Below are 13,048 nucleotides of genomic sequence, written 5' to 3' on the forward strand. Positions count from 1 at the left end.
TTTCTCAACTTTTCCCTGTCTTTCTTCGCATACCATTCTAATAATTCTCTCTATCTCTCTCTCTGTTTTTTTGTTTTTGTTTTTGCTTCTCTTCTCTCTGCATTTCAATCATCACTCCCATTCTCATCCTATAATTTATTTATTTTTTCTTAAAATCTCCATTCTTTCAATGCCACCATCCATCATCTCTTCCTTTAATCATTCATATCTATTACAGCTTCTAATGCAATTTTCTTATCATTTATTATACTTTCTCAAAATAATTCAAATATGAAATAATCGATTCTTTTGATCATCGTAATCTTTGTTTTCGTGTATATATCTAATTATGGCCGTTGCAAGAGAATTATTATTTTTTATTTCGTTTAACTCATAATTACTGCAAATGGTATTCTTTTTAAATTACTTTTGTTGCTTGCAAAATCGATGTAAATTAGTCAAAGTCAAACAATATTGTGTTGCAATTGCAAACTATACCTAGTATGAAGAACATGGCATCGATTATTATCGTTACATAATCATCTGTTTAACTTAACCTTCTCATGTTATTTACTCATGTAAGAAGAATACTCAGTACACGTTTTAAATGTGGAAAATGTTCTTAAATAATGATCGAGCAAAACATTATGCAATTCCTTTAACACTCGTTTTCATTTTATCCTAATTTAAACAAAGTTAGCAGGGATGTGGTTAAAATTAGAAAAATAAACACGTGTAGGTTTTTAATTAGATCACATGATCGTTGATTAACCCTTTAATAAAATTATGAAATAAATTTATAATTCTCTGGTTCTAATATGGGGTCATGCATGGTGGTACTTATCATGTATGCATGACCCACAATTTGTCCGCCAGATGCCTAAATATTAAGGAAGCGTCAGTCAAAGTAAATTAATGGTACTTTTTAAATCACGGATAAAATAAAAACTCATTAACCTATGATAAATCATGAATTTTATTTAAATTTAACTTATAATAAATAAAAAAGCGTCGTACCTGCGGCTTTTTGTTCTTAAAAATTTGACTAACTTCCTGATTTTAGTTAATACTCTCATAAAATCCACCAAATCTGCACTACAAAAAGATAATCTTCTACGTAGGAAAGCTCGATTTTCCAATTATCAGTATTTGGTATCATAATACTAAATAAATAAACAAATTAAAAAAAAGTTGATAATAAATAAAATAAAACGACGGTGTAAAAAATCACGCTCGACGGGGCGCAAGAGCTGGTGATGTAAGAGTAAGAAGACAAAAGTCCATCGCACGAGAAGAAATCTGAACCTTCCATTTAAAATTGAATTGATCGAACGGTGCCAGAGAAAATCCCATGGTGGGAGACATGTACTACTCTACCACCCTAACCTCCATCAAGAAACAAATCATTAATGAAAGATAAAGTTTTGACTATAGAAGCATAGATACTATTTTTTTAATTGTGTAATTTAGTTATTAACTATTCAGATGCATTCTTAATGATATTTAACAAATAAAAGTTAGAATTATCTAAAAAAATAGTGACTTCTAAAAATAAGTGATGAATAATGTTGGTGTTTTTTTCTTCAACTCTCATAATAGTTTGCGGAGTGTCCTAAATTATTTTTTTCCAAGTCTCGTGACTGAAAAACATGCTTTAGAAAAATAGACAGTCACTCCTGCATTGTATTAAAATTTTAAAATATGTATAAGTAAATCAGGATTAATGATACGATGCGAGACTTTTTCAAATAAATTTAAGGATAATTATGAACTTATATTTTCAACTATCCTAACGTATTAAAGTTGATCAATTATCAATAATGATTATTGACCAATAATAATATTTGAAAAGTCAAATGATATACTAAAAACTCATATACTCAATTATTATTACTAATACAACACAAATAATATATAATTTAATATAATTATAAATATAAAAAAATTATATATATAAAGGATTATTCTTCATTTACTTCAAATTTTTCCTTTAAAAATAATATATTACACAAATAAATAAGAACAAAAATAATAAGTATGCCTTTTTTTTCAGATAAAAGAAATTGTGAGAGAATGAAAGATAAACACAAAAAATAACTTAAGAGGTAAGAAGAGAAAAGATACAAAAATATTTTAGTAATATTTTTATTCTTCGTCATATTTAACGTTATACTTTAATAAGTTATCACATGATTTTTTATTACAATAGAAAATGAAAGAAAATATGAAAACCAGATCAAATTTATAATAACAAATTACACTTCACAAAAATAAATAAATTATACTTATTATAATAAAATATATAAATAAATATATAAAAGTGAATGATTAAACTATTTATACTATATTTTATTAATAGAAGTCAAATTATGTAACTTATCTGAATAATTTCTTCCCTCACAGGATCCTAAACTTTTACATTTACATCATTTAATAACTTTAAATAAAAAAGAAAGTCAAACCCCACTAAAACACACTCAAAAACCCCAAGCAGTGGGATCCATATCTCGAGAAGTGAGTGAATGTCTCAGTTAGTGAAGAACAGGTGGCTGCAAGGGAGTGGCCGTTCGTTTTGGGCGACGACAGTATTTAAGGCAAAATTTCAAATATCGTGCTACTTCTCTGCATGTCTTTCTTTTTCTCCACCCTGCTGAAAACCATTTTCTTCTTCTTCTCTCTAAAATCTCCTCCTTCTCTCTAAGAAAACCTCATTATTTCTTATTTCGATCACCTCTCAGGCACCGTCTGAACACTCCCGACGTCGAGGGCGTTCGTTTGAACCGATCAGTTTAGGATTCTGGACTGGTAAGTTCATATCTCTCAGCCAAGTGGTTTTTCTGTACATGCAAACTCAATTTTCGGTTACCTGAGTTCCTTAACCCAATCCTGAACGCCTTCCTGGTCTTTCATTTGGTTAGTTTCATAAATCTTGATCGTAGTATTCTAAGAGATTGGTGGTGAGCTATTTTGTTCAAATTGTGAACGTTCGGTCACGTTTAGAGGTAAGGAAAACTTATATAATTTGATTTAAATTCTTGTTTGAACGTTGGCATGTTTGCATGATACGTTGTTTGATTATTTGATGAATATGAGATATGTGCGTACTGCTTGTTTGGACGTGTGGATGGATGAATGATGCATGTGGTGAATTGAGTTGAGATAGAGATTGATCGTCAACTGTAGTATTATGAGTAAAGATGGTAATTTGGTCGAGCGTCCGTCTATATTAGGTTCTCTTATACAAGAAATAATGGTAATAACGAGCGTGTTATAATATTAGAATGTAAATATGAGTGATCAGCCTAAGTGTAGTTCTCCTTTAGACTTCCTGAACAGTTTAGTTAACATGTCATATACTACTCAAGGTCGTAGACGTTATCGTTCTTTTCATTCAGAATAAGTGGTGGCTCAATTGTGTGTGTGTATATATATATATTCATTCGTTTTCTGTGAGTTTATTAGCGATCGGTCTTGGACCAATCTTTCAGTTTCAGTAGCGCTCGTTCCTGATAAGCACTTGGTCTTGGATCAGTGCTCGTCCAATAGTGTTTGGTTTCTACATGGCTTGGTCTTAAACCAAGTGTTGGGTCTTGTTTTCTGTAATATAGTATTATTGTGCTTAGAATCAGAGTCTTTATTCAAACTAGCTAGCGTTCGTTAATTCATAGTTTCTCATCAGTATTAGTATTTAGTGTAAATCAATGTTGGTCTTTAAAAGGTGTTCGGCCTAGAGTCTTAGTACTCGGCCTAGGCTTCGTGCCGTCCGGTTGAACTCTTAGGAGTCTATTTATTATAGTAGATGAGTAACGCTCAGTCTCGTTAATTTTTGAAGCGTCATTTCAGTCGTACTTGGGTTATGATAAGAGTGTATGGTCTTATTTCCTTTGAATGTATGGATGATTAAGTATGAGGAAAATTGAGATGTGATGTGTATGAAATAGTTGATTATGAACGAGTATTCCAGGGAGGAATATCTCAGAAAGTGGTTATTGAGTGGTAAAGTATGAATGTGAGCAAAGCTTAGCGGGCGTTCATCCTGATATTCCATGATTACTCGTTCTCATGTAGAGAGGAGTAAGTCACGTGTGGGAATGGCAGGAGGTCCTAGTCCATAAGGTTAACTTGGACGGAACGGATCAACCTCGGGTGGCAGCGGTTGAGGGTATCCCAGTTACTACATTATCCGGGTGCACGAACGTCGTAGCTACACAGGATTCATACAGTCCGGACAGTCAGAGTCATGTGGTCGTTATTTGCATGCATGAATGTACGAATTATGATTTGGTCGTTGTTGGTGCTGTTATGAATGTTGTATGTTGTGATTGAATAAATTAAATTACATAAGCTTACCCTGTTTATCATTTTTGTCTCTGTTGTGCGTCTGGTCATTGTCCTGTTGCAATGCTCATCCGTGTGGATGTGAGCAGAAGGAGAAGAGATGCTTGAAGAAGTATTGGAAGATGCAATGAGAGTGAAGGCTGAACCTTGAGAGCGTTCGGTGACCATTCGGTATAATTTTTTTTGTACATCGTTCGGTCTAGTAGTAGCTAGAGTAGTGGTTTTAAATTTCCTGTTATTGTGTAAGGCTGTTTGGCCATAATCGTATCTTGTTCAGCGTAGAACTGATTTGTAGTATTGTTAACATGTGACTATTCTCTATATGATTTTACACTGTATTTTTGAGATGTTACAGTAATGGAATTGCTTAATTGCTGGATATTACTTATGTATAGATATGTATAAAGAAAATTCATATAAGTTCAACATTTTTGTATTTACTTAATTTACTCGCGAATCTTTATTTTAATTTTAAACAACATAGTTGTAAAATGAAGTAAAAGAGTAAACTGTCAATTAGATTTTTAGTTAGATGATTTAGCAAGATGATAAAATTATGTTGAAATTACAAACTAATTTTATTGGTTGAATTAATAATTAGAAATATAAAATTCATATTCAATCAACTCTACATGTAAAATCTATTCAGTATCATGAATATCAACAGTGTCCATACAGTGAATTTAAAAAATCCTTAACACGACAAAAAGACATAAGTTATTAATGTATTTTTTTTTTCTGAAAAGCATTTGTACGTTATCAATTTTTGATTTGACACACTCCTAAAAATTTCTATTATTTAATTGTGTATTTATTGTTAACTTGTTTTCTTTATTTCTATTTATATTATAAATTATTTTTAATTCCATTTATGTAAATTTATAGTAGCTAAAATTGACTTCGTGACTCCACTTATATTAATAACTAAAATAAAATAGTGAGCAGTGGGTTCAATTAAACCAAAGAGCAAAATGAGTTTTAGATTTTTATTTTAGTTTACTTATAAAGAAATAATTATTTATATGTTTAAAATAATAATAATGAAGAAAATATTTATCCAGCAATTTAACTTAAATGAAAAAATAAAAAAATAGAGGATAAAGGGAGGTGGCGTGTTGGGAAGGTGTGGGGCCATGGAAAAGAGGGCAAGATGTTGCAGAGTGAGTGGACCAACGCGGAAGAGTGGGACCCACAGCAACTCATCTGTCATCATCGCTGAAAACAGAAAGCGGCCCCACTCCCATGTACGTGCGCGTCTCCTACACGTCCTTTTCATCATTTTTTACCTTCTTCTACCTTCTCTAATTAATGTTTCAGGACACATCATACACACCATATTTTTTAATTAAAAATACATTTTTGAAACAAATTTTTAAAAACACTACATTAATTTCTTTAGATACTATTTAGTTTTTTAATATATTAATTTAAAGTTCGACTGAATAAATTAATAAAATTATAAATTTCCTAATTTTAAAGTTTTTTAAAAATTCAAAAATATTGACATTTTATACTTAAAATGTTAATATTTTTCTCTATAAAATAACTGCTTCTTTATTTTTCTTAATAAAGTGTTATTTTTCCCCCATTAAATGGAAGCATGTGGAATAAGATATTTGAAGTTTCTTTTCTCATTTGAACAAAGGTTAAATACTTTTTTATTTTATCCCACTATGTTTAATAGTTTTAATTTTTTTAATGTTAGATGTAATTTTTATCACTCTATTTCCATTAGTTTAATAGAAGAAATGATATTGAATGTTTTAAGATAATATTATCTATTTCATACATTCTTTTATATTTGAGTGATTAATCGAAATAATAAATTATTTGCATCAAAATTTACATCGGTTATATTTCTATACATATATAATATAATTAAATAAATAAATTATTTAAAAATATTAAAATAGTTATCTAAAAACATATTTGTCCAAATTACTTTTTATTAACAATATTATTATATTATCAAATGCCTTTTAGTTGAAAGAATAGATAAAATTGCACAAGTTAATTTTGTTGGCTTTCTCCTAATTATCATTTTTTCATGTTCGTTTTGCTATCTTTATATTGAATTCTTGCAACTTTGATTATTTGCTAATTTTGACTTAATTTTTGAGATGTCATGAAATTTTGATTACTTCATTTTTATATTTTTAAGAGTTTAGCTGTAGTGGTACTAATTCACTTTAAAATATTCAAAATATATTTATGTAATTAAAATATTATTTTTAACATATTTTTATAATTTATGTTGAACGCATGTTATGACAAATCTTAATTAAAATTATATTTTAAGTAAAAGATCAATTAAAAATAAAGATTAGTTAGTTTTTAATATATATGTATATGTGACTATATGCAAACGAGAAATAATATGATTAATACAAAATTTTTGAAATTATTAAAATAGAATCAAATATCTATATTATGAGTTTGAGTCAGATAAATTATTACTAGTTTGAGCTAAAAAGTTGTTATTTGAATAAGATATTATTGGTAGACATTTTGTTTTGATATTTATGAATTAACAATTTTTAATAATAAATGAGTGTATGATGTTCATAAATTATTATTATTATTAATTATTATTAATATTATTATTTATCTTTCTTGATTTCAATAACAATGGTAATGTGAGAAAGGAACAAATAATGTTGACTGTATAGAATCGTTACCGTTAGTATCTTAATCAAAGCTAACATGTCTTGTTTATATGCTAATAACTACTTATATTAGTAATGAAATTGTTACACTATTGATTGTAAGATCCAAGCATGCAGACCGTATAAATAAAAGCTCAGTAATAATATAAAGTTTAAGACCTCAATGAGATTTTTCCAAGTTGTAAAAACTACTGTTATAAATATTATTATAATATATTGATTAACATAATTATCATGGGATTAGGATAAGACAGTCCACCTAATAAAGAAGATAATACACCACAAAACACATTATTAATAATTAGACTGACGAGATTAATTTTTAGTAAAATAATTTTTTCACAATCATATTTGAAAAAAGGAAGTGGCTAGTAACTTGTTAACAATAAAATGTGGTATTTAAAAAGGAGGTGACTTGATTTAATAAAAATGTTATAAATTTGAGTAAAAAGTTTATTGTTACAATAGATATAAAAATGTTGTTGTTCCTGCTAAATTGGGACTTTCTGATTTGAGGTTGAAGATAATAATGTGGTAGGATTTTATTGACTAAGTCATGTAATTGATTTTAACATGAATCAATTTAATGATAAAGGACACATTTAATTTTTCAAAATTAGATACATAATTAAAATAACAAAAAAATTAGAAGATCAATATGCGATCTCCAAAAAAGAACAAAAACTTGTAAAATGGTTAAACCTATTAAAACTATTTCAAAACACTTATTGTATGTATATTTCAGGTATCCTACGGTTGAAAATGAATACGCCGTAGAACGTAACTACGACAAAGCGCGGTGAGGTTGGTGACGTGTGTTACAGCTTACAAAAGAGGAAAACAGCATTTCATTGCGCATTCGTACGTTGCTACACAAAAATTGAGAGACTTTGATTTTATGAGTGTACAGTGTTATGCCAAAACGTTTACGTCTACGACAAGTTCCTTTCGTAACTTCACAACGTGCGGGTTGGCATCCAGATAGAGACTATAATATTACTTTTTTCTCTTTCTTTCAAACTCACTGTACTGTTCTTTCAACTAATTAATAATCACCTTTAAATACAATTCTAATTGTACTTATTAATAGTAAAATTTTAAGTTCTATTTTATTGGAAAAATAAATCATATAAAAAATAGTTTTAAAATTATAAATCAAATCACGTGGTACTCATATATAGTATTATCCCTCTCTCGAGAAAAAAAAACTAATTTTTAAAATATAACAAGAGAATATTACTCACTTTATTATTTATACATCAATTAAAGACGTGGCATATATGTAAGAGACATGAGATTTATTAACTTCTGTTTGTGGGTAAGGTTGTTTGGTGGAATATGACGAGGAATTTGACTCTTTACATTTTCGATTATAATATGACAATGAATTAAACAAAGTTAGTCATTAGTTTCCACGATTAATATGTCACATCGTCACAAACAGAGGGTTATCTGTTCACTACAACACCAATATCATTTGGTCTGTGTCTCGAATATGAGCTGCATTCAACTATAAGTCGCTGCTAAAGATAATAAACACATGGATTAATAATGATAACTATTCCGAAGGATAAAATATAAATTCAGGGGGTTGTTTTCTAATTTAATCAAATTAGTAAACTAAAAACACGTTGGATGTGATTTTTCAGAATTTTGAATCTTCTGTATATTATTTATTTAAATATGATAGAATTATTATCTGATTAGTTAAAATTATAAAGTAGTATATTGATATTAATATTAAGTTTTTATATCTTTTTATTTATAACAAGTATAAAAGTTAAGTGTAATAACATATGAAAAAAAATTTCTATACATGTTCTATTTATAATTAATATAGAAAAATAGTTTCTTGTTTTTTTAATTTATAAACATACAAATAGAGAGACTTTTTTAGGGTTTATTCTTCTCCATTCTTCACCCATGCGCGAGCCACCTGTGTATGTTACCGTGTTCATTTTTTCGAGACAAAAGGATGTTGCAGTTGTAGTACCATAACGGAAATTGCCGTTCATCGTCTCTCACGAACATAAACTAAAAAGACATTATGTAAAAAAATAATTTGAACGAAAAAAAATAGAAACAAATTATTTGTAATTAAAAGAAAATTATAAATAATTTAAGTTTCTTAAACCATTATATAATTATACTTTATGTCATAATCTTTGTCTCTTGAATTCCAATATTGATAAAGTATAATGAGTTTCGAGGAGATTGATTCTTCCAATTGTTTGTTTTTAAATTTATTTTTTCCTTTAGTAATAATATACATGTGTATTGTAATATATAGTATAGAAAAGTGTGATATACGAAATTGAAAACTCTAAAATAAAAACATAAAGAAAAGTATTGCAAAATATAAAAAAAGAAATATGATGAAAATAATAAGAATTGCGCATTGTAGGAGTGAGAAATGGTGATTAAAACTCTTATTTTAATGGCCGTGTTGATATAATAGAAGATCATACATTAAGTATGGGAATATATATATATATATATATATATATATATATATATATATATATATATATAAAAGAAAAAAAAAAAGAGAGAGAAAGAAAATGAGTATATAAGAGGTGGGGGAACAAAGGCTTTGGCATATATTCATATAGGTGATGAATTTAGAATTACAAGTAGAGCACATGTCTCTGATAATAATGCATGAGAGAGCATTATTCTTGAAGTTGTTTAGGTTCTTTTTCATGTGACATTATCTGCAAGTACATATATAATTAACTTCCTCTGCATGCATGTTTTTCCCACTTGTTGGAATGCATACTCAACAACCTACCTAGCCTATACTACTGCATTGCATTCAGGAAATGTTTCATTCACAAGACAATTTTTTCGTGATAGCCTCATCATTTCTGTGGTCTCAACACTTGTACAACTTTTACCTTCTTGTAGGCCACAAACACCTTATATCAATACATATTCCTTTCATATGAATTCCAGAACAAAAATATTCTTGCTGCATAAATCACACTCAAAGTTTCTTCTACTTAAAAAAAAAGCATGACTCTTTCAAGTCTGATCACTGGGTACCAAGTTGTTCTAACTCAGACGTCACCTTCAAGTTTCTTTCCAATATGCATTATTTGAATATAAGCTTTGTATTATTAACTCAGCTAAAATATGCATAGAATCCACCGACAAACATATATGTTGATGGAAAGACAGGGTGACTTTTGTAGGTTTGCCAGTAAACATCATCTTGAAGCTATATAAAGTAAATTCTTATTCATCATCAGCCATTGTTGGAACAAGTTGAACCAAAAATCAGAATGAGGGGTATATATGAAGCCATGAAGTGGAAAAGTTATCACTGTGTGCAACACCACAGAGCTGTGCAAGGTTGAGTCAGCGCAGCATCTTGGTTGCGCCTTTCTTTCAAACATGTTGAATGCACAAGCAAATCCACCCGACATATCATATATTGAAGTTGCATATATTCTACCCAATAAGCTTTAAATTTGAGGAACATATAAATATTGAATTTTTCATGTGCCCTTTTGAAAAAAAACAAGAAAAGAATGTTAAAAATGAAGAAAAGATAATGTTGGTAAAGAAAATAGAGAGAAAGTATGATAAGAGAGTGTATGGGAAGAGTCTTTTTCTCCATGTCATTCCAGTCGGAGCAATGATAGGTTTATTTGTGAGTGTTTGGTGATCATGTGATGGAACAATATGATTGCTAAAAGTCAAAAACCAAGTTACAATTAAAGCCAAAATAATTGGACGATGTGTGAAGGTTACGTACTATGATTACACATTTATTTTTGTTACATATGTACCAATGAATGAAGTACTCTTTTTTACTTCTTCATCATTCTTACCACAAAACTTTACACATTTTATCTCATTCACTTGGGTCCCTTAATAAAGACCATTCCATCTCCTTTTCTTTACCATCACTCTGCCCTTCATTACTCATATATTATACAGATAGTGACCCATCGCCAAAATTCAAATAAACATATCCAAAAAATAATACCATTTTTGGTAGTAGTTGTGTTCATTCAATAATCATACAAAACTATCCTTTTAATAGTAAATAAATTAAATTCAATTTCTATTAAGTAGAGTAGTTTGTACTTTTGTATTATTCGTATTATAATTAGTTTAATTTTAATTAAGAAAAGCAATTTATATACTAATTCATTTGAAAACTATTAAAATATATATTTTTAAAGTGACTAATATATACTTTATCTAAATAAATGCGTCATTTTATCCAGAAAAAAAAAAGAGCTTTAGAGTTCTTTTGGACAAGTTTTTTTTAACGACTTCAACACGAGAAACATAAAGTTTATTTTCTATACGTTAAAAAAATTAAAATTAGTATAGAACATTGATTTTAACTTATGGAAAATTAATTTTATTTTTATGTAAAAATCGTTAAAGAAAAAAATTTGTTCAAAATATCTAAATAAGATATTAGTCTTCTTACCCGTGGAAAAAAAATAAAGCAGGGGAAAATAGTAAAGTTGACCAAATTTTATTTGTTATATTGAGGATTTTACGTTGTTAAGTCATAAATAAATTATGTACAAATCTTACATCTTAAAACTATTTTAGTGGTAGCGTAATTGGGCCAAAGCCCAAAACACAAAAAAATATAATTAAAAGAAAAGTGTCCGAAAAATGGATAAAAGCAATATTTTAAAAATATTCAAAAGTAAATCATTGTATGCTCTCGTTGAGAGTCGAACTCAAGACCTCCCGCTTACTAAACGGGTGCTCTAACCAACTGAGCTACGAGAGCTTGCTAATAATTGATATGCATATAATTCTTTATAATAAATTTAACTCATTTCTAAAAGTGGTTTATGGGGTGATAATACTATATCGGAAAGTTAAATAAATTCCGTAAAATAAAAAAAGTACCATTGATTAATTAAAATCATTTAAGACAATTATTTTAAAAATCAATAAATATAACATTTATGATCATTTGTGATTGGATTACAAAAATCAATAAATCATAATTGTTCTCTTAGCTTCACTTTATGAACTATAAAAATTCCCCATAAGAGCCACAACAACAAAATATCTGAAGTAAATATATTCATAGATAACCCTTGAACTCTTCGAGCATAAAAATAGTTATTCTCGAACATATTCTATATAGATAATGTGCACAAGGATAGTGTTTTTTTTTTTAATATTTTCTGCTTTTCTTGTCATTTGCACAACTTAAGGGAAGATTATATGGACTGTATAAATCTTTCATTCTTCATTATATATCTTAAAATTTTGTGTTTGAACATACTTTAGTTCTATAATCTATAAAATCAATTTTTAATGTAATATTTTTCTTCTTTTTAGCTTGAATTTAGATATATTTCTATAGTCTCACATTTTGAGTTAGTAAAATGGGCAAGTCAATAACATGTTTTAAAGCGTAATGTAGAACAGAATTATACGCCAACAGTTTACCATAATAATGTACAAATTTATACTAATAATCTGGTTGGCATCTTTCATAAGATTCTTATGTTCACTATTGGTTCTTACAACTTTTTGAAACCTTGATGTTTGCAAAATACCCAACTCCTACTTATATACCTTTGAGGTCACTGCTGGATGGAGGAAGTTTCATTAATTCGCATATTAAAAGTTATTTGAATTTTCAAACTGTTATTCAAAATACATTTACTATAGTCTGCATAATAAATAGGAATATCATAACCTCTATTTGAGTCATGATAAGTTGGTGTAAAAAGGAAAAAAAAATTACGTGATAAACTATAATATATGAATAGGATATACAACGAATTGAAAACAAAAAAACAAGACAAGTTGTGTACGAAACTAACTAAAGAAAATGTGCATGCAAGACACATGAATTATAAAACTTTCTGCATTGAAGTTAAAGTTTAATCCAACTATTATAGAAAACAAAAAAAGAATTGAACGCCAAAATTTGGAGTTGTGAATGTCAAACTTGAGGTGAAGAAAAACCCTGAGATTATTACCAATGAATATCAAAACAAGAAAATCAACTGTGCTAGTTCAATAAGAAAAAATTTTAAATGATACATTTTCAATTATTCAAAAAAATG

The 13,048-nt window shown here is 28.3% G+C and overlaps 1 non-coding gene across 1 annotated transcript; it reads right to left on the reverse strand.

Moving 5' to 3' along the window:
- Positions 1-11,674: 11,674 nt before the first annotated feature.
- Positions 11,675-11,748, reverse strand: TRNAT-AGU (transfer RNA threonine (anticodon AGU)). Its single transcript has one exon. It is a non-coding gene; the product is annotated as a tRNA-Thr (tRNA).
- Between the last annotated feature and the right edge of the window lie 1,300 nt (positions 11,749-13,048).

Source organism: Vigna umbellata, chromosome 1 (assembly GCF_029865625.1).
Source record: "Vigna umbellata cultivar VRB3 chromosome 1, Vumbellata_1.0, whole genome shotgun sequence".
Lineage (NCBI taxonomy): Eukaryota > Viridiplantae > Streptophyta > Magnoliopsida > Fabales > Fabaceae > Vigna > Vigna umbellata.